This window comes from Thalassophryne amazonica, chromosome 3 (assembly GCF_902500255.1).
Source record: "Thalassophryne amazonica chromosome 3, fThaAma1.1, whole genome shotgun sequence".
Lineage (NCBI taxonomy): Eukaryota > Metazoa > Chordata > Actinopteri > Batrachoidiformes > Batrachoididae > Thalassophryne > Thalassophryne amazonica.
In genome coordinates this window covers 119,530,752-119,554,926 of record NC_047105.1, presented here as the reverse complement: position 1 = coordinate 119,554,926, position 24,175 = coordinate 119,530,752, and positions in this window count along the sequence as shown.

The following is a 24,175-nucleotide window of genomic DNA, read 5'->3' as shown; positions in this document are numbered from 1 at the left end:
TCCCACAAGGCGTGCTCACAGGCGAATGACTCACCGACGGCGTGGAAAAACTCACGCATGCGCACGAGGGTTCAAGCATGTCTGACGTAAAAACATATGAATGAAATCCATATAGTTTTTGAAAAAAATAAAAAGGACCGTTACTTACGGACAGACCTCGTATGTGTGAGAGAGAGAGAGAGAGAGAGAAATACTAACCAGTGTCTAATGAGTGGCCATGTGAGGATTGTGGTCAGAGCACGGAGGTCAGCTGAGCCGCAGACACAAGAAACAGATGAAAGCGTGTAAAATTAAGTGTTTTTGGATCCAGAATAGTCGGGGAGGGTTGGGCCTTCTTTAGGACTTTGTGATATTGGAACACAACACCATACCCCTGTTGGTCCAACTCCAACATTCACTCAGAGTGCAGAAAATAACAGAAATATATATAAGAGCGAGAGGAGAGAGAGAGAGAGAAGGGAGAGAGAGAGATGAGAGAGAGAGAGAGAGAGAGAGAGAGAGAGAGAAGAATTTTTCTGTGCAGAGAGTTTAGATGATTTTGAATCCAGTTTTTCCAAGTATTTACTTACCTAGATGTGAAATGAATTTCATTTGTGCATGTTGATTTGGCACAAGGACTGCATTTACTGTATATAGCGCTTTTCCATCTGCATCAGACGCTCAAGCGCTTTACAATAATGCCTCACATTCACCCAGTGTTAGGCTACAGCCATGCAAGGGCTCAATACACACCAGGAGTAACTATGGGGAGACCTTGCCCAGGGGCCCTTAGTGATTTTCCGGTCAGGCTGGGATTTGAACTGAGGATCCTTGGTCTCAAGCCAACGCTTTAACCACTAGACCATCACCTCCCCTCGACCATCACCTTCCCTACAAGTTTTATGCCAGATGCCTTTCCTGATGCAAATGTTGTTTAAATCATCATAAATTATAAAATCAAATTAATAATTAAAATCTGAGTGCTGTTACAGGGCATTAACCTTAGAAACCTGTCAAATCTCAGCCACATGGGGTTTCATCCAGTACACTCTGAGTGGCCATCACAAGCTGGATAAATGAGTAGGGTTACATCAGGAAGGGCATCTGGCCAACACAAACCATGCAGGTACAAATTGAATTTCCATACCAGATTGTCAAGTCCAGAGTTAACAACGACCGCCACCGGGGCTATGACCCAACAGGGTGCTGGCGGAAACTGGCTATTGCTGAGTGAAGAAGAAAAGGAGGAGAATGTGTCCAGAGGCAACACGAGAAGAGGAAAATAGAAGTGAGAGTTGGGACTTTGAACGTTGGCAGTATGGCTGGTAAAGGAGAGAGCTGGCTGATAAGATGAAGAGGAGGGTACATATTGTGTGTTCAAGAGACCAAGTGGAAGGGAAGTAAGGCCAGGAGCATCGGAGGAGGGTTCAAGTTATTGTATCTGGTGTGGATGGAAGAGAATGGTGTGGGAATCATTTTAAAGAAAGAGTATGTTAATGGTGGATTGGAGCTTAAGCAAGTGTCTGGCAGGGTGATGTGTGTGTGTGTGTGTGTGTGTGTGTGTGGTGTGTGTTGTGTGGTGTGTGTGTGTGTGTGGTGTGTTGGTGTGGTGTGTGTTGTGTGTGTGTGTGTGTGTGTGGTGTGTGTGTGTGTGAAGCTGGAAATAATAACCATTTTGGTACCTCTTTGCTGTGCAAGGTTCTTGTGGGGACTGCAAACAATTGTCTCAGACCACCAGCAGAATCAGTGCATATGACTCACAGTATGTTGAGAGATGAAGGATAAAAAAGATTTGTGGAGTGAGTTAGATGAGGTGGTGGAGAGTGTGTCCAAGCATGAGAGAGTGGTGATTAGCGTGGACCTCAATGGGCATGTTGGCGAAGGGAACAGAGGTGATGAGGAAGTAATGGGTAGATATGGTGTCAACGACCAGAATGTGCAGGGGTAGATGGTAGTAGATTTTGGAAAAAGGACAGAACATGATTGTGGTGAATACGTACTTTAAGAAAAGGGAGGAGCACAGGGTGTATACCAGAGTGGAAGCAGGTGGACTAAATTGTTTGTACTAGATGCAACCTAAAAGAAATTGGAGACTGTCACGTGGTGGCCGGGGAGAGTATAGCTAGACAGCATTGGAGGGTAGTTTGCAGGATCAATTTGGAGGTGAAGAAGAGGAACGAGTGAGAGCCCAACAAGGATCAGATGGTAGAAACTGAAGGAGGATACATGTGAATTCAGAAAGGAGGTGAAAAAGGCACTGAATGGAGGGAAGCTGTTTTGGACATCTGGAAGAGTACTGCAGATGGAACAAAGATGTTCAGGAAACCAGAAGGAGAAAGAAGTTGGTGAAAAAGAATTGGGATAGTCAAAGAGACAACAAAAGTTGACAGTAGTACATGGAGATGAAGGTGAAAAGAGAAGTGACAAAAGCGAGTAAAAGGAATACAGTGAGCTGTACATGACGCTAAACACTAAGCAGTTTGTCACCAATCTTGTGTGTGATATTCATGGACAAGATATCGAAGCATAGTCAGGGGGAGGAGGTCTTCAGTTTGGTGGGCTCTGGGTCTCATCACTGCTTTTGCAGATGATGTGGTCTTGCCTTCATCAGCCTATGGCCTCCAGCACTCACTAGGTTGGTCTGCATCTCTACATCTGAGGCCATGCTTCTCAGCAGGAAACTGATGAATTTTTTTTTCAATATTTATTTCATTCATTTAAAAGAAAAACAGAAAAGCAGAAATGAATATATTACAACATTGAATGAAAAGGAGCAGAGGGAAGAACAAGTCTTATATTTTCTGCCCCTTTTTACAATACAATCTTTCAATTTTAAGCATCATTATTCAACATTATTTAACACATTACATTTTTTGACTTTGTCACATACCACTGACTTATTTCATAATTTTAGCCATTATTTAAAAGATTACATTTTTAACAGGTTACATTTTAGACTTAAAACATTTTAGACATTATTAACAGATTACATTTTAGACTTTGTCATAACCCACTAACTTATTCATAGTTTCATACTTACTTAATACATCTAGTTTAATACGTTTTTTAAATAATTTAAGCGACCTTGATTCTTGATTTCTTTGTTGAGGTTGTTCCATAATTTTACACCATTCACTGCAATACTCCATTCCTTTACTTTGGTTCTGAATCTTGGTTTTTTAAAGACTTCTATTCCTTTCAAATATAACTACTTACTCTTTTTCAAACATATTTTGAATGTTTATGGTAAGGTATTTTTATTAGCTTGGTGCATTGTTTGTAATATTTTCAAATCAACTAAATCATGAAATGTAAGTACCCTATACGTAATGAATAATGGATTAGATGGATCTCTAAAATGACTATTGCTAATCATTTTTAAAGCTCTTTTCTGCAAAATAAATAATGGTTGTGTATAGGTTTTACATGTTGATCCCCAGATTTCTACACAGTAAGTTAAATATGGGACAATCAATGAATTGTACAATGTTAATAAACCATAACTATTTAACGAAAATTTTACTTCATGCACAACAGCAATGGCTTTCGCTATTTTCCTTTTATGTAATTATGTGTGACTTCCATGTAAGATCTTCAGCAATCATGACTCCTAGAAATTTCGTTTCTTTTACCCTTTGTATGTCCATTCCATCTATTTTAATGACACATCATTTTTTTCCACTCTGTCATTAAACAATATGAAATTTGTCTTATTAAGATTTAATGACAATCTGTTTATATCAAACCAAGGTTTAACTTTTTCCAACTCTGTATTTATGAATTGTACTCCTTCCTGTATATCTGATCCAGAGTAAAATAATGTTGTATCATCAGCAAATAATATGCTGCCAAGTACTTTAGATACATTCAAAAAGTCACTTGATATCCAAATAACAGTTTGGGTCCAAGTACCGGCTGTACGCTTCGTCCTTTTTGACCCTTGTGTACTCCATAAATTAATGTTACACAATTTTGAATTTAATATTATTTATCTGAACAACTGTTTTCTATTTTCTAAGTAGCTTGTTTACCACTGATGTGCAATCCTCTAATTCCATATTGTTGTAACTGTGAAGCAATCTGAATGGTCGATAACATCAAAAGCTTTTTCAGGTCGATAAAATACTTACAAAAATAATCCTTATATCTATTGGTTGTTGATATTTTCTCTGTTGATTCCTTAATTGCCATAGCTGTCGAATGTTTTGTTCTGAATCCATACTGAGCATTATTTAAAATATGATGTTTCTCAATGAATTTGTCCAACCTTGTCACAAAAACTTTTTCCATAATTTTAGAAAACTGTGGACTGTAATTTGAAAAATTATGTTTGTCTTCATTTTTATATAATGGGACTACCTTGGCAATTTTCATTTGTCTGGGAAAATTCCTGTTGACAGAGACAGATTACAAATGTAAGTGAATGGTTCAATAACAGTTTCTATTATACTTTTTACAGTCATCATGTCTAAATCTTCATAGTCAGTTGATCTTTTGCTTACACAGTTTTTTACAATATTTCTTATTTCATCTTTTTCCACATTGTCAAGGAAAATACTATTGACCGTATTTAAAAGTGTATTTAATTTATCTTCTACTATTAAATTTTAAATAAAAATTAAATTAAAAATAAATTAAATTAAAAATAAATTAAAAGTTGATTTTGCTCCATCACTTTCAATCACACTACGTATTTATAATTCCCCATGTTGCCTTTATATTATCTTTACTCTTATTTAATTGTTCACTATAATAATCTTTTGTTGTTGTTGTTGTTTCCTAATTATTGTCAATAGTTTATTTTTATATTTTTTGTATCTGTGTTCTGTTTCCTTTGTTTGCATTTTTAAAAAGCACCTATATAAATAGTTTTTCTTTACACAAGCATTTTTTATTCCTTAGTCAGCCATGGTTTATTTCCTCTTTTCTTACTCATTTTTATTAATTTACAGTTTTTATTATATGATTATTATATTATTATATGAATTAAGATAAGATAAGATAAATAAGATAATCCTATAATAGTCCCACAACGGGGAAATTTATGCTGTTACAGCAGCACAGGGACATTCACAGAACAACTGTGCAAGTATGCAAAAATAAGGTAGAAGAAAAATAAGTCAAGCTTTGTGCGGAAGAACAATTTATGCAGTAGAATAGATTGCATTATTTACAAGCAGAAAGAATGTTTCATAATATTGCACGAGTGTTCAAGTGATGCTGTACATGAGTGTACAAGGATTATTGCACAAAATGTGTAGTATTATTGCAAATGGCTGAAAAAAAATGTTACGATAATATTAATGATTTGAGTGGTTGACTGGGATCATTGTTGGATGTGCAGTCTGACAGCAGCAGGAAGGAAGGACCTGCAATACTGCTACGTCATGCACTCTGGGTGGAGCAGCCTGTCACTGAAGGAGCTTTCTAGTACAGTCACGCATGGGGTGGGAGGCATTCTCCAGCAGTGATGACAGCTTAGCCATCATCCTCATTTCTCCCACCTCCTGCACTGAATCCAGGGGTTTTCCCAGGACAGAGCTGGCCTTCCTAATCACTTTGTCAAGTCTCCTCCTCTCAGCACTTGTGATACTGCTGCTCCAGCAGACCACTCCATAAAAATGGCTGATGCCACTATAGAGTCAAAGAAGGTCCTCAGGAGCATCCCCTGCACTCCAAAGGACCCGAGTCACCTCAGCAGGTACAGTCTGCTCTGGCCTTACTTATAAAGTGCAGTAGTGTTGTTTGACCAGTCTAGTCTATTGTTTAGTTGAACACCAGGTACTTGTAAGAGTCCATCCATCCATCCATCAATTTTCTTCCGCGTTATCCAGAGTGGGGTCGTGGGGCAGCAGCTCAAGCAAAGCCACCCAGACCCCCCGATCCACACACACCTCCCCCAGCACCTCCAGGGGAACCCCGAGCATTCCCAAGCCAGCCGAGAGATGTAGTGCCTCCAGCATGTCCTGGGTCTTCCCAGGGCCTCCTCCCAATGGGACATGCCCAGAGCACCTCTCCAGCGAGACGTCCAGGGGGCATCCGGAAAAGATGCCCGAGCCACCTCAGCTGGCTCCTTTCAACGTGGAGGAGCAGCGGCTCGACTCTGAGCTCCTCCGAGCGACAGAGCTCCTCACCCTATCTCTAAGGGAGCACCCAGCCACCCTGCGGAGGAAACTCATTTCGGCCACTTGTACTCGTGATCTCGTTCTTTCGGTCATGAGCCAAATCTCATGACCATAGGTGAGGGTCGGAACATAGATCGATTGGTAAATCAAGAGCTTTGCCCCCTGCTCAGCTCTCTCTTCACCACGACGGTCCTATACAGTGACCGCATCAATGCAGACGCTGCACTGATCCGTCTCTCGATCTCATGCTCCATCCGCCCCTCGCTCGTGAACAAGACCCGAGATACTTATACTCCTCCACTTGAGGCGCTGACTTATAAGAGTCCACTGTCTCAGTATTCACCCCCTGGATCTTTACCATGTTGATGGAGAGTGCCCTGTGCCTGTGCCTCGCCTACCCCGGGTAGGAAATGAGTCTTGCCCAAGTGAAGGAGTTCAAGTACCTCGGGGTCTTGTTCATGAGTGAGGGGACAATGGAGTGTGAGATTGACCAAAGAATTGGCGCAGCAGAGCCGGTATTGCATTCACTCTATGTACTGTTGTGACAACAAAGGAGCTGAGCCAAAAGGTGAAGCTCTCAATCTACTGGTCAATTCTCGTTCCTACTCTCAACCATGGTCATGAGGGTTGAGTCATGACTGAAAGAAATAGATCGTGGGTACAAGTGGCCAAAATGGGTTTCCTCAGGAGGGTTGCTGGTGTCTCCCTTAGAGATAGGGTGAGAAGCTTGGTCATTCGTGAAGCACTCGGAGCAGAGCCACTGCTCCTTCACATTGAGAGGAGCCAGCTGAGGTGGTTTGGGCATCTGGTAAGGATGCCCCCTGGTTGCCTCCCTAGGGAGGTGTTCCAGGCACGTCCAGCTGGGAGGAGACCCCAGGGAAGACCCTCAACTAGGTGGAGAAATTTTATCTCCACACTGGCTTGGGAACACCTCGGTATCTCCCAATCAGAGGTGGTAAATGTGGGAAGTCTGGGGTCCCCTGCTGGAGCTGTTGACCCCACAACCCGATCCCGGATAAGCGGTTAAAGATGTATGTATGTATGGAAAGTGAGAGGATGCCTGAGAAGTGGAGATGCAGTGTGCTGGTTCCTTTTTTTAATAACAAGATTTTAATAAAAATCACATTAGAAATTAGTCCAGCTTTTCATTCTAACTTCCTCCTAACAGCTCTTAATGCCTCCAGACAGCTTACAACATATTGGATTTGTTTTTGTGTGTGTGTGTGTGTGTGTGTGTGTGTGTGTGTGTGTGTGTGTGTGTGTGTGTGTGTGTGTGTGTGTGTGTGTGTGTGTGTGTGTGTGTGTGTGTGTGTGTGTGTGTGTGTGTAGATGAGAGAATTAGCACTGTCAATTAGCTACTTCATTGTCGTTCGTTAGCAAAACACCACAAACTCAAACAAACACCACCCCAACTAGTGGGCAGGCTTCACAGCGTGCAATGGTACAAAGCGTATGGAACCAAATTTGCACTCTAAATGGAACCAAATTGCACGCTCAATGCAACACATCACAAATGGGACGAATAATCCATGTCACGTGACATACAAAGCACCAATCAAATGACAAGGATCCATTCAGCCGTTATATAATACTTGCCATTCACGCAAAAGAGTTCAATCTTTGTCTCATCAGACCACAGAATTTTGTTTCTCATGGTCTGAGAGTCCTTCAAGTGTCTTTTGGCAAACTCCAGGTGGGCTGCCATGTGCCTTTTATTAAGGAGTGGCTTCCGTCTGGTCACTCTACCATACAGGCCTGATTAATGGATTGCTGCAGAGATGGTTGTCCTTCTCAAAGGTTCTCCTCTCTCCACAGAGGAATGCTAGAGCTTTGATAGAGTGACCATTGGGTTCTTGGTCACCTCCCTGACTAAGGCCCTTCTCCCCCAATTGCTCAGTTTAACCTGGCAGCCAGCTCTAGGAAGAGTTCTAGTGGATCCGCACTACTTCCATTTGCAGATGATTGAGGCCACTGTGCTCAGTGGAACCTTTGAAGTAGTAGAAATGTTGCTGTATCCTTCCCCAGATTTGTGCTTCGAGACAATCCTGTCTCAGATGTCTACAGACAATACCTTTGACTTCATGCTTGGTTTGTGTTCTGACATGCACTGTCAACTGTCAACAATATATGTAGACAAGTGTGTGACTTTCCAAATCATGTCCAATCAAATGAATTTACCACAAGTGCACTCCAATTAAGCTGTGGAATCATGTGAAGGATGATTATTGGAAACAGGATGCACCTAAACTCAGTTTTAGCTTCATAGCAAATGCTGTGACTTATGTCCATGTGATTTCTAAGGTTTTTATTTTTACTAAATTTGCCAAGATGTCAAAAACTTTTTTCACATTATTGAGGGGTATTGTGTGTAGAAGTTTGAGGAAAAAAAAATTTCATCCATTTTTGAACAAGGCCGTAACATAGTAAAATGTGGAAAAAGTGAAGTGCTGTGATTACTTTCCGGATGCACTGTACATCAAGGACTGGCTCTAAGTTCTTTCTTATTCATTGTGGTGATGAACAGGTTGACAGACAAGATCACACTGGCGTCTCCATGGACTATCATATTTGCAGAGGACGTTGTGATCTGCAGTGAGGGTAGAAAGCAGGTTGAGAGTAGCCTGAAGAGGTGGAGATATTCTCTGGAGAGAAGGGGAATGAAAGTCATTTGGAGCAAGACTGAGAATGTGTGTGAATGAAGGAACAAAGCTGTTGAAAGTAGATGAGTTCAAATACTTGTGGTCAGCTATTTAAAGTGATGGAGAGTGTGGTAGAAAGGTGAAGAAGAGGGTGCAGGTATGGTGGAGTGGGTGGAGAAAGGTGGCAAGAATGATTTGTGTCAGAAGAATATCTCCAAGATTGAAGCAGAATTTCTACAAGGCAATAGTGAGACCAGCTATGTTGTACGGCTTAAACATGGCACTAACAAAAAGACAGGTGGCAGAGCTGGAGGTGTGAGAGCTGAAGATGTTGCGATTTTCTCTGGGAATGATGAGGATGGTTTAGAGACAAAGTCAGAGAGGCAAAATTGAAATGGTTTGGACATGTGCAGAGGAGGGACCCAGGGTATATAGGGAGAAGGATGCTGAGGATGGAGCCACCAGCCAGGAGGAAAAGAGGGAGGCCAAAGAGGAGGTTTTTAAACAAACAGACAACCAAACAGTGGCAAAAACATAACCTCCACCAACAAAGAGACCACTTTTCCATCAAATGCAGATGCTCAGTGTGCTTTACAGTGATGCTACACATTCACACTTACACACAGATAGCATGCTGCTATGCAAGGTGCTCAACTGCACATCAAGAGCAACTTGAGAATTAAAGATCGTGCTCAAGGACACCTTAGTGAGTTTCCTGCTTGACAGGGAATCTACTGAGAATTAATAAAGCCTGCTTGTCAAATCATGAAGCCAAACCTCCACCAATATGTCTTTAAAGCATCCTTTAAAACATAAAACAACATTCTATTGATGTACATGTTTCTCATCATCCATATTCTGATACACTTATTCAAGGCTTTCATGAGAGTCAACTTTTACCAAATACAAAAGCAGCAATGTGGCTAACAGTCTAAAATCCAGTGACACTAAGCAGCTGTTCTCATGGTTATCATGAGACACGTGTGGACATGTAAACAGTATTTTAGGGGAATTATGTAACAACACAGGAAGGTTGAAAGTGGTTTAGAGATTATTGTATTTGTAGGTTATTCAGTGAACTGGTTTAGCTTTGACATTGCTTAACACACTATATTGATATTAGGTAGGATGCACACAGTGAGCACTATTCCCAGAGAATGTGTAAATGATAATTGCAGTACGTCAAGCCTTTCCTGTTAATGTTTTTTCAACCAGACAGCTCACATGAGAAGGTCGAGTCTGAATGAATGTTAACTAAGTACAAAAATGAATAATGCATGTGTGCGCTCCAAGGAGAGCGCCTCTGGTCGAGCTCAAGCACTCCTGAAAAGACAGCTGGCTCTGTCTCATTACGGCGTGGAACAACAGGGCTTCTTTTCTCCAAAGTGGACAACAGCAACAGCAAGTGCTGCCACGGTTATAATGTTAAACAGTAAAAATGTGGAGGAGAATGACTTGAATCCACAGTTTGGGACTTAAATGGCTGACAAGGATATTGTTGCTGGCTGGTGTCCTAATTGCCTTGATTATGGTATTTTGGATGCTGCCTGAAATCTTTGTAGAAAAGTCCAATGGAGTACTTTCCAGAAAAGTCCTGGACATCTCGTGACACAGAGGAGAAGAGCGTTGTGTGAACTCCTTCCTCTCACTGTTTCCTAAAGTCAGTGTGGTTGAACATTACTTTCATGTCTGGCTTCAGTTCAGCTATCGGGTCAGCTCCTTCTGGTGATGGCTGTCCTGAAGTGTGCAATTGCATCAACACTATGAGACAAATCAACAAAAATACATTTTTCATGCAGTTTTGTTGATTTCCACCCAATATACACCTATTTATCTCCCGTGCTATAATAATAATATTGCTCTCCTGTCTTGAAAGTGTGTATCCAAAGGTTACTTAATGAGAGCAGTGGTAAGAATGAGTTGAAATGCATACAAATACTATTTCAATTGCACAAATGGAAATCATTCATTATTTGTTTTATATGACACCTGAATAGATCTGTATTATGTCATAGCCTCCACCAACAAAGTTGGGCGGAGGTTATGTTTTTGACCCTGTTTGTTTTCTTGTTTGTTTTTTGTCAACAGCCTTTCTCATATATTGTTATGAAATGCCTATCAGGATTCATATCCTGATAGGGAAGAACTGATTTAATTTTCAAGGTCTTAGGTTAAAGGTCAAAATCAGGAAAAATCTTAGAAATTTGGAAAAATCCTCACCCTGTCCCTCAGAGCCTGGTTTTAAATCTGTTTTACTCCTTGACACTTGGCGTCTCTACTACACACCAGTTAAGTTCCTCCTTGTCTCAGTGAGATCCCATTCTCACTCGTGCATGTTTGTGACTGTGTTATGATAAAGAACGTTCCAAGAACTCCTCCTAAGAACCGCATGAATTCTGATATCAAACAATTAAGAACCCAGCTGTATCAAGTCCTGCTTAATTTGGAACTGCGTTACAACACGCAGCACTTGACCTCTGACCTTTGGATACAACTTATGAACTATGAACAATTCCTGAACAATGAACTTTATTTCTTAAGAGAACTTTATTTCCTGACATTCTGAAACAACCTGTGTTAAACCTTTTATGAACTGTGACCGTTTTGAGGCTCCAGCGTTACGAGTGCATTCACTCACCCTGTGTGTCTTTATTTCCCATAGTTCCTGGTCTCTGAGGCAAGCTTTCCACCTGGTCATGAACCTTGAAACCTTAGTTGATATTATCCTTCAAGACTGGCTCTGGATCATGCAGCTCCGTCATTTCACCACCAGGAAGCGGGCCATCTCTCCACACTGCAGGCACTCCAGCGCAACACCTTTACTTTATTTATTAGAAATAAATATATTTTCCTTTGTACTGTTCTCCATGTAAAGCTTCCTGCATTTGGGTCCATTGCCTGCAACGGTTTGGTTCCACCTGAAGCGCTAACCATAACATATCCTTTACCATTGAATGAATTTTCAAAAATTCATAACTGTCAAAAAAGATCAAATTTCTTTCATATTTGAAAGCATTATGTAGGATGGTATCATTTATTGACTGACAAAGTTTGATCTGTATCTGATCCAGATTACAGATTTTGTTGCCATTTTAACTTAACATTGAAAACCCCATTTAATGTATATTTTACATTGTATCTTAATCAAACATGCCCCACTCACTCTCATATTTGAACGTGGGGTGCAGACTGGCAATCACTATCACCTGACAAAGTTTCATCCGGATCTGATCCAGATTGTGGATTTTGTGGGCAGTTGAATTTAATATTTAAAAGCCCATTTGGTGTACATTTTGGATTATATCTCAATCAAAAGTGCCTCAGTCGCTCTCATTTTCTGTTATGGATTCACCTACACAACCAAAATTGGATGGAGGTTCCAATTTTATGCCTGTTTATCTGTCTTACAGTTATCAGTCGGAAACCAAGTGGCAAAAAACAACAACTCATTGTGCATAGCAGAGATAACCAATTCAGAAACCAAACAAACTGAATTAAAAAAAATCTGACAACACCAAAAAAAACTTTGATTCAAGTACATTAACTGGCATGTCCCTTGTGATGTGACGCAAGCAAGGTGGGGGTGTTGCTCCTTTTTAAAATCTTTAGAAGATTGCCTTCCATCAGTGAAAAGCTAGATGTCTAGCAATTTCCTACTTTTAAAGTCTGACAAGACTGAAATGATGGTTCTTGTTCCAGTGAGACATCAGAATCAATTTGACCAGCTAAAGCTTAGCCTAGGCTCGTGTCATATACGTCACACTGACAAAGTGAGGAACCTTGGGGTAATTTTTGATCCTACATTGTCCTTTGACCGCCACATTAGAAATATTACGAGGACTGCTTTCTTCCACCTGGGAAATATAACGAAGACTCGTCCCATCCTGTCTATGGCTGATGCTGAGACCTTGATTCATGAATTTGTTTCTTCTAGATTGGACTACTGCAATGTTCTATTTTCTGGTTTACCGCAGTCCAGCCTTAGAGGTCTCCAATTGGTTCAAAATGCTGCTGCCAGACTTTTGACAGGAAGCAGTAAGTTTGACCACATTACAGACATTTTGGCATCTCTTCACTGGCTTCCTGTCCCTGCGAGATCAGATTTTAAGGTTTTGTTAGTAACCTATAAAATTATTCATGGACTAGCACCTCCTTATTTAGCTGACCTACTTAAACCCTATGTGCCGGCTCTGCGTTCTTAGGGTGCTGGACTACGTTGTGTCCCTAGGGTGAATAAAACATCTGCAGGTCACAGAGCTTTCTCTTATCATGCCCCTGTTTTGTGGAATGATCTCCCTGCATCAATAATACAGTCAGATTCTGTAGCGACTTTCAAGTTCAGATTTAAGACACACTTATTTTCCCTTTCTTATAGCTAGCATACTGGCATAGTATGGTACAACCCCAATTCCAATGAAGTTGGGACGTTGTGTAAAATGTAAATAAAACAGAATACAATGATTTGCAAATCCTCTTCAACCTATATTCAATTGAATACACCACAAAGACAAGATATTTAATATTCAGACTGATAAACTTTATTGTTTTTGTGCAGATATTTGCTTGTTTTGAAATGGATGCCTACAACACATTTCAAAAAAGCTGGGACAGTGGTATGTCTACCACTGTGTTACATCACCTTTCCTTCTAACAACATTCAGTAAGCGTTTGGGAACTGAGGACACTAATTGTTGAAGCTTTGTAGGTGGAATTCTTTCCCATTCTTGCTTGATGTATGACTTCAGTTTTTCAACAGTCGGGGGTCTCCGTTGTCGTATTTTGCGCTTCATAATGTGTCACACATTTTCAATAGGCAACAGGTCTGGACTGCAGGCAGGCCAGTCTAGTACCTCCACTCTTTTACTACGAAGCCATGCTGTTGTAACACGTGCAGAATCTGGCTTGGCATTGTCTTGCTAAAATAAGCAGGGACATCCCTGAAAAAGACCTTGCTTGGATGGCAGCATGTGTTACTCCAAAATGTGGATGTACCTTTCAGTACTGATAGTGCCATCACAGATGTGTAAGTTGCCCATGTCATGGGCACTAACACACCCCCATACCATCACAGATGCTGGCTTTTGAACTTTGCGCTGGTAACAATCTGGATGGTCATTTTCCTCTTTTGTCCAGAGGACATGATGTCCATAATTTTCAAAAACAATTTGAAATGTGGACTCATCAAACCACAGCACACTTTTTCACTTTGGGTCTGTCCATTTCAAATGAGCTCGGCCCAGAGAAGGCGGCGGCGTTTCTAGATGTTGTTGAGGTACAGCTTTCGCTTTGCATGGTAGAGTTTTAACTTGCACTTGTAGATGTAGAGACGAACTGTGTTAACTGACAATGGTTTTCTGAAGTGTTTCTGATTCCACACGGTAAGATCCTTTACACAATGATATCGGTTTTTAATACAGTGCCACCTGAAGGATCGAAGGTCACGGGCATTCAATGTTGGTTTTCGGCCTTGCTGCTTACGTGTAGAAAGTTCTCCAGATTCTCTGAATTTTCTGATTATATTATGAACTGTAGATGATGGAATTCCTAAATTCCTTGCAATTGAACGTTGAGAAACATTCTTAAACTGTTGGACTATTTTTTCATGCAGTTCACAAAATGGTGATCCTCACCCCACCTTCCAAACACTTATTGAATGTTATTAGAAGGAAAGATGATGTAACACAGTGGTAAACATAACAATGTCCCAGCTTTTTTGAAATGTGTTGCAGGCATCCATTTCAAAATCAGCAAATATTTGCACAAAAACAGTCAAGTTTATCAGTTTAAACATTAAATATTTTGTCTTTGTGGTGTATTCAATTCAATATAGGTTGAAGAGGATTTGCAAATCATTGTACTCTGTTTTTATTTCCATTTTACACAATGTCCCAACTTCATTGGAATTGGGGTTGTACTATGCTTCCTACCCTTTTAAATTAATTATATTATTAAAGAGAGCGGGTTGCGGCCTCAACTCTTGTAAAGTCTGGGTCTTTTAGTGAAGCTTAGGGCTAGTGGCCTGCGATCACCTTAGTATTTCTTCTGTTTTTGTTGTTGCTTAATGCTGACAAATTATACTGTATTTGTTGTCTTTCTGCTGCCTGATTCTGTTTTTTTTCTCTGTGTTTGAGGTGCAGCTCCATCTAGAGATGGGTGTAGTGTTTTCTTCTGCAGGCCTCCCATCCTGTGCACCAGCATGGACTTCCAAAATTTCCTGTATATTCGTATTGTCAATTGTGTCATAGCATGACCCAAGCAGAGGGTCGCCCCTTTGAGTCTGGTCTTCTTGAGGTTTCTTCCTCAAATCATCAGAGGGAGTTTTTCCTTACCACTGCTGCCTGTGTGCTTGCTCTAGGGGTTGGTAAGGTTAGACCTTACTTGTGTGAAGCACCTTGAGGCAACTTTGTTGTGATTTGGCGATATATAAATGAAATAAATTTAACTGAATTGAAAAAATGAACTAAATACTCTTGACATTTGATCATATCTAATTTAGCTTATGAAAAGCCACTTTGAACACACAGAGCCCTCAAAGCGTCATTGCAAAATGTAAATGTTTTGCATGTTGAGAGAATGTGCGCTGGTTTTACCACATTGAGCGCTCGTTTTACTGCATTGTGTGCACAATCTGCTATACTGTGCTCTCGTTTTGGTATATTGTGGGCACAATTTAATATATTGTGATCTTGTTTTACTGAATTGTGTAGTCATTTTACTATAGTGAATCACTATAGTATAGTACTATAGTAAATCACTTTAAGTGAGCTCTCCCAGGTTCCGTACTAATAGGACTTGGCCTTGAAAATTTTTTCCAAGGTAAAAATCTCTGGAATTGGAAACTAGTGTTGGCGGAGGTTTGAGCTCTCTGAGTGCGGTACTCTAGTATTTTACTTAAGATCATAGGTCAAAGGGAAAGGGATCATAGGTCAGGAAAAATCTTGGAAAATTGGAAAAAAAATCCATGTCTTTAACATCGAACAGATATTTAAAAATTCATAACTCTGTCAAAAAACATCAAATTTCTTTCATATTTGTCAACTGTTATCTGATCCAGATTGCAGATTTTGTGGCCATTTAAATTGAACATTGAAAACCCCATTTAATGTAGATTTTATATTATATCTTAATCAAATGTGTCCCAATCACTCTCATATTTGAAAGTGAGGTGCAGGCTGGCACTCACTATCGCCTGACAAAGTTTGATCCGCATCTGATACAGATTGTGGATGTTGTGGACATTTGAATTTAATATTGAAAAGCCCATTTGTTGGACATTTTGCATTATATCTCAATCAAAAGTGCCTCAATCACGCTCATTTATGACCACGAGGTGCAAACTGGCACACTCAGTGAATAGTTGATCCGCATCTGATCTGGATTGTAGATTTAGCGGATAGTTGATTCTTTTTAACATTGAAAATCCCTTTAGATCTGTAGTTTGTATTTTATTTTAGCTTATGAAAAGTCACTTCTAACAGGATTTTGACCTTCAATATTTTTTCCAAGGTAAAAATTTGTTTGAAAACTGCCTACTTTTTTGTTGACTGCTACTTTGAGTAGACTGGATTTTACATCATCAAACCGTTACATCAGGTGTCCCTACGGGGTGCGGCTCGTCATTTTTGAACATGACGGACTGCATTTGGCAGGTTGCCAGCGCACAGTGAAAGTGGTGTGAGATGTTAAAAAATACTGTGTGTGTTGTCATTTTGGCTGCTCCCATTTTCATTTGGGGTCGCCAAAGCGGATACAGCCAGATCCGCATTGGTATTTGGCACAAGTTTTATGCCGGATGCCCTTCCTGACACAACTCCAGTGTTACCTGGAGAAACACACACAGCCGCTGGTGTTCCAAAGAGGTCTTCCATCCAAGTACTAACGAGATGCCGCACTGCTTAGCGTCTGAGATCTGATGGGATCAGGCTGGCACAGAGCAGACCAGCTCCATATTAAAAAGTATTGTAAGGAGCATTAATAATATTAGTGCTTGGAGGGGGTCTGTTACTAGTGTTCTTCGCTCACGATGAAGCTGCCCGGCTACCATGTTGTCCATCCAAGTATCTCCGGATTCACGTCTGCACACAGTACGCTGTAACCCTAAACCAGGCTCAGGGCTGTGACTCCCTCTCTCCACCATCTCTCCCTGTTTCTTATGTTTTTCCCCAGATTTTCCTCACCCATGTAGCACTAAGCTGCACTTACGAGTCAGCTGAGCTGATCAAAGACTGGAGCCATGTAGTGGCTAACAAGAGGCGAGAGTTCCCAACAACACAGGGCCTCCCAGGGGGTTTCCACGGCCACAGTCCCACTGTAACTCAGCACAGAGGGACACAAGCTGATTATACACACGGCTTGCGTGACTGCATGAGTGCCCTTGTTGCAGATGTGCCCCGGTGGTTCCTGTTGTTTTCATGAGAATTTGTTCTTGCTGAGACTGTTGTTCGTGCTGAAGGACACTAAGTCTGCACCGAGAGCCTCCCAGCATTCCCCACAGCCCAGGTCTTGTTCCCACCACTTTCCTACCTCGCACCCACACCATCCCCTCTTTCTGAGCCATCCACCACTCTTCTTGTCACATCCAACACCCTAATTAGCCCTAGCAGACATCCCCTCCTCTTCCTCCAAATGTTCCCCATTTCTTCTTTTGTCCCCTGTGATCCTTTCCCTCAGATTTCTTCCCTAATGTTTTTTTACACTCTACTGGAGGACACTCATGAAGGGTGAATCAGATAACCTGGTTGTGACATCACCTGTTCAGCCTTTTTTACATTTGTACACATACATACATTTTGTTAGTAATGTTTTCATTTATCTGTCTAATACAATAGATCATCCATCCATCCATCCATCCATCCATCCATCCATCCATCCATCCATCCATCCATTCATTTTGCTCCACTTATCCAGGATCATGGTGGCAGGAAGCTGAGCCACAGCCTCCAGCTATTCCTGGAGAATCCCATATTGATCTTAGGCTAGATGAGGTATACAGAAAAACTGCTCCAGCTTGATCATGATCTACCAAGGGGACTGTCTAGGAGGCAATAAATCAGCCGTACAAATCATCATTCCCACTTTTTACTCCTTCTATTCATTCATCCAGTTTTTCCGCTAAGGCATGCTTTGCAACACGCGTATCAATTTTTGTTGTTTCAGAAATTGCCTATTATGCAAATAAGTCAGTAGAAGTGAACCACTGAGATAGCTTGTGGTCACTTTGGCTGCAGAATTTTCCAACATTTACTGCTGTTGGCTGAAAAGAATGGAGCCCATTTAAGAGTCCAATTCTATCTCTCCTAACTCTGCTCCTCTTTCCATGACAAAAACTCCTGTAACAGTGGAATGTGCCGTTCATTTCTAAACTGGACGCTGTCTTGATCCGGTATGTCGTCTGACTAGCACAGGAATTGTGAAAAGACGTGGACATCAGCACTTTTTCGGCACATTGAGACAGACATGCGGAGGAGTTCTGCGCGTCGTGGTGGAGGCGCATGGCGCAAAGCAACGCCATGATGAAGCCTCACAGGACATGTTGGGGCATGTCCAGCTCATGCTCAATTTCTCGGATAATCACACGACTGAAAAGCAACCGACAGCCGTCTGAAATCCACCTGAAAGCCGTCCTGTGAGACCAACACGAAGGTGGTTTTGTGCCGCGTAATGAACGGTTCCGTGGCGCATCCCTCCGCTTTTCTTTCCATGAAAAAAACTCCTGTGGAATGTGCAGAAAAAGTGCTGATGTCCACGCCTTCTGCCTTTTTGTGAAAGTCAGACGATGTCCGTGAATCAACAAAGCCTTCACGTTGGAAATGATCTGGTTGTTCCAGCGGGGTTGGAGCCTGTCGATCGGCACTCCGAGCACGACGCGCTCTCAGCAGTTGTGGGCGGTCTTTAAACCGTCTGGATCACTCCTTAATCTGTGTAATCCCCATAAAATCGTCCCTGAAAGCCATATTAATTTTCCGAAGGGTGTCCACCTGGAGGTCTCTCACAGTTTCTGGAAAACAATTGATGCAGCAAAGCTCCAAATCGTTCAGACATTTATTCGCAATAAAAAACGACGAGAGGGTGGGCCAGTGCTCACACAAAGCCTGCTCACAGGCGAATGACGCAACCGACAGGCGTGAAAAAACTCACGCATGCGCACGAAGGTTCAAGCTTGGCTGATGCAATCACACGTGATTCAAATCCATATGGTTTGTGAAAAAAATAAAAAGGTTGGATACTTTTCTCACAGACCTCGTATATCCCATATGACATGCTATCCAGTGGTGCAACACACGCCATCCAGCTGGACAGCATGATTCCCCGCTGTGCATCAGGATTCATGGCATGCAATCGCAAAGTCCAGACAGTATGTCACATGAAGCATTATTTGATTGGCAGGACATATGCGTGAACCACGGTGTGGTCATCTCATGGATCTAATCCTGGAGATGGGAATGGCATGAGGCTGAATCATCTGATTGCCCCACTGTGCATGCGTGAGGCTGGATCATCTGATTGCCCCACTGTGCATGCGTGAGGCTGGATCATCTGATCGCTGCAGCTCGCTGTCTGCTGCAGGGCTGATTTCCTGGAGAGAGGAAGAGAGAGACAGAGACAGAGGGAGAGAGGGGAGGGAGAGAGAGAGAGAGAGAGAGAAAAAGCATGTGTGAGGGGGTGTGTCGCTGCTGTGTAATGCTTTACTATCATGACCTGCCTTACCTTCACATATGTCATCCAATATTTGTACTGATATATGTCATCCAGGGTCCCCTGATTATGGGTTGACTGTGTTACACTGCGGACTGGTGGCTATAGGGTACCGTAGTCTTGTTTCAACCCTGCGTGATATTGTGGGATTTGACCACATATGAGGACAGCCAGTCCTGTTGTGCAATATATACGCAGCATAACTTCACATGTAAAATGGTGTACTGTTTTGTTTTTGGCTGCAATCACCAAACCAGTTGCGAAAAGTGTTTTTTTTTTTTCTGGCTCCCAGTGGAGAAGGGAAAATGAGGCAGATGGGAGATGTCCTGCTAACCAGAGCAGCTGTGTTCTCTCGCCTACAAAACAGCCTTGACATGTTTGAGTTCCGATTCTTAAGAAAAACCGCAACACGTTCACTTTCCCACCGCATTGTCATTTTTCCTTTGCATTTTCACTTTGTTTGCATGTAATTTGCCCAAAAACCCAGAGAAAATACTCATGTTTTTTTCCCAAGAAGTAGAGAAATGACATCATATGTGTCATATTTTACCCCTTTAACACCCACCCTCAAACGAGACTGCAGTGCCCAATTAGTGGTGGCCACAGCGGTAATAACGGTTGTGGGTGTGCATATTGGCGTTCTGATGGCCGTAATACTCTGATGACACAAGGTTACATGCATTGCAGTTATGCGATTGGCAGAGGACCGTGGTTTACATGTCCACAGTTCAAAGGTTGGATATCATCCGACATCCAGCAGGAAAAACCGACGGGTCTTCAACAGATAGCGAACCACAGCGCTCCCTCTGCCATGCCCCTCCCCTTGCTTGCCTTCCACCCAGACTTCTGGTGCCGATCAGTCTGCACCTGCATGGCATTCAACTGCATTCTTATTATTCTTACTGCATTCTGAGTATTCGTACTGTGTTCCAACTACAGTTGATCTGCATTTGTAAGCATACACACGGGATGTGAATAAATCAGTCGAGGTGGGATCTGCCCACATTCTAAGTAGTCAAACAGCATTCGTACACAGCTGTCCAAATGTCTGTCCCTCCTGACTGCACCTTGAAGTTTGGCTTTTTTTCCCATTTGGCTTTTTTCCCATTTGTGGTAAGTGTGATGGGGCCCTTACATTTTCCTGTCCTCTGACCTTCCTGGGTTATTTTAAATGGTTTTAATGTCTGCAAACATCTCTTCTGAGCTGGAGTAGTCACACTCTTGGTCATGTTGATGTCTGCTTTCTGGCCACAACTCCCTATTTCACCGCCAGGAGGTGGGCCATCTCTCCATTCTGCAGGCACCCCCAGTATAGCATTGTTTATTTTATTGTTATCAATAAATATCTTTTCCTTTGTAATCCCTCCCATGTCCTTCTCACTAGCATTTGGGTCCATTGCCTGAAACAGTCCGGTTCCACCAGGACCTCTAACCATAACAAAAATGCTGATATTTATCGCTCTGTGGCTTCATTACCACACACTTCTTCACCCTGTGTGGATACAGGCTGACTGAGGACCTGCTATGTAGACGGGACTCCTCATAACCAGACACTGACTATAAGAAGCACCTTCTAAAAATCTTCTGTACATGCAGGAGCTCAGGAAAATGGCCTGACAATATGTTGCTGGTTCTGAAGTTTTTTATTACCAAAATGCAGCTCTATCAAAATGCTTCAAGTCTTTCATCTTTTGGCTGGGAACGTAATCTGCGTGGTGGTGTTACAACAGTAAGTCTCCTAACATTAACAGATTGGAGCTGGCTGGAGGAGGTGAAGCCTGGGAGTAAGAAGCTGATGGTGATTTCAAGAATTGAAAATATGAATGTGGGACTTGAGCCACTGTGATACAGCAGCGCTCTGAATTTTTACTCACCAAGACAGGAAAGAAAACGGCAAACATTCCTCTCAGCCACCACTACAAATGCCATTCTCCTGCCATTTGGCCTTAACTAAACACTGAACAGCCCCTCAACCCTGATCCACTCAGACCTGCTAACATCCTGTCCTTTTCACCCACAATCCTCTGCCAGCCTTGCCCCCCCCATTCTAGTCCCACCTTGATCTCCCCCTATGCTAAACACTGCAAGATTTATTTTTTCCTTACAGGTATTCTTCAATGAATTTCATTTTGCTTCATGTTCAGCACAAGTAGCAGCTCTCAAAATCCGTGCCATCAGGGCTGATGAAGGTCGTGGAAGTATTTGCCAATTTGCACTCAAACAACATTGAAGGTCCATTTCCACTGCAGGGATTTGGAGATCTGAAAAGTGAGTGTGCAGAACCTTCAGGGCAAGGAAAGTCCCTGCAACAGGTTATATAGTTCTGACCAGCCCTCAAATACCAGTGACAACCGAACAGTCCTCCTGCCTCCACTGCGCATGCATCATTTCGCAGCATCAGCAGTGATTCACCGATTAGTGCCTCGTTTTTGCTTAAACTGCCTCATTTCTGCTTAAAACTGACTTTAGAATGATTTAAGAGGTTTTATTCTGTCAACTGATGGTTAGTAATCACATTATTCCCTTTTATCACTTTGGGTGTAGAGAGCCAGACTCAGAGAGTCAGACTCAGACGTGCTCCTGTTGCACTCCTATTGCTCCCCTCATCTTTTATTATGAAATAATGCTGAATTGATGTGAAAATAATTGTTGTACAAAAGCTTCAGATATCTGTTGCTGAGGTAGATGATGACTGGAGTGCAGTTTTAAGCACAAATGTGGGATAATTGGTGAATTGAAATGACGCATGCGCAGTGATGACAGGGGGGACTGATTTTAGGGGGGACCGTTCAGTCAGCAACACCGGGAGGATACGGTTAGTCAGATTAGTTGAATCCATGCACAGGAAGGCAACACCAACATTAAAGCCCCGTTCACACCGGGCCTGCTTCGAGTTGCATCATGCAGCGTCATGACGATGCCAAGTTGATGCAACCTGTTTAATTTTTTCACGGATTTTCGGTGTCGAGCACAGGATGCAGAAAGGAAGTAGTTTTCTCGCAAGTTGAGGCAACGTAACAGTACTTAACGTTACTGGATGCCACACCCACACAATATAATGCTACCCAATGCCAAATTATGATTCCTGCTGTGCTCCTTTGTTTGCCGAGCTATAAATCACGCAGGATTGTTGTCAAACTTTTTATACCGTGTACACAATGTAGTAAAACTATATCACTCAAAGAGCACGTGAACAATTCAATGAAAAAAATGCTCATTACAGCCTGCCTGCAGCTCCTCGCACTCACCTCCTCAAGTTCTCCCACGATTGTGTTCAATAAAGTCCATTAAGTCCTGCTCACAGACCGATTGCAAGCAACAAGACATGTCCACATCCAGTATAACTCCTCATGGCGGACATCTCCACATCCACTCACGGATGATAGCATGACTGCAAATTATATTTTATCTTTGGAGGCCAAACATATAATAAAGACAGGGCTGTATATAGAAATGTGAAAGGGAGGTTCAAATCCTTGAGTTGGGGGCCCAGTGGGCCGCAGGGCCCCCGGTGAGGTTGAGGGGCAATGTCCTTGTGGGGGGCTCAGGGGGGCGAAGCCCCCCGAAGCAGAAGCTTTTTGATGATTTGGAGGGGTAAAAAGCAACATAAATTTCATTTGAAACCCAAAATGTATCATTTTAGGAAATACATTTTTATATACAAATAGTCCTTGCTTGGGATTGGATCAGTTGCCATAAAAACCACCCAGGAAGAACCAAGATAACATTAATGCAAAATTTATACCTGCCTGTCGGTTGCGAATGACGCAACCGACAGGCATGAAAAAACGCACGCATGCGCACGAAGGTTCAAGCTTGGCTGATGCAAGCGCACATGATTCAGATCCATATAGTTTTTGCAAAAAATAAAAAGGTCGGATAGTTTTCTAACAGACCTCATATTTAGCCGTATTAATATTCGCGTTTCCATTATGAATATGTACGTATATGTACGTTATGTATTAAAATAGCGGTATTTAATTTGGTGACCTTGTTTAACTCACGAAATTCGCATAATAAATCCCACACGAATATTTGCACCTTTACAGTATTTGCAACAGGAAGGAGAAGCTCCCTTTATTTCTCAGCTTATACATACAAACATGTTTTTACAAACCAGACAAGTGTAATTCTGTGTCTACATGGGTATTTACAAGCCTACTAATCTGTTTGATATCAGAGGAGGATAGGGACCAGGGAGCAAAAATTCTCAACCCCCATGGGAAAAGTTTATCTAGCAGTTTCCCCTTTCATCACTTAAGGGATTACTCTGGCAGAGGAAATTAAAACTTGAGGGTGTGTGATAATAGCTGTGTAACAGTTAGTGCTTGTTGCTTATTATCAATGAAAAGAAAATACATAATGCTGATATCCAGATCAGAAAAAAATTTTGCAGAAAATAATCAGCAGAATTCCCGGGGGGGTTCAGTTGAACCCCCTCTATATACGGGCATGAAAGACATGAAGAAGAGTTCATCGCAGCCACTCTGTCTAGTTGCCACTGATTACACCTGACGCAAAGCAGTGCATGGTGCACGTCAAGCATCATTGTTAAGCCATGTGATGATCCACGGTGGGGAGTGCAGATAGATAATGTAGAGGATGGTGGAGGGGGAACAAGAGGTGTTGGAGGAATGAATCGCCCAACTGTTTCACATCAGGGAGCCTTGGTGCACACTACACCTGTAAATGATCTACTGCAAACCTGGATTCCTTACGTGCATGTTTCCTTCATTT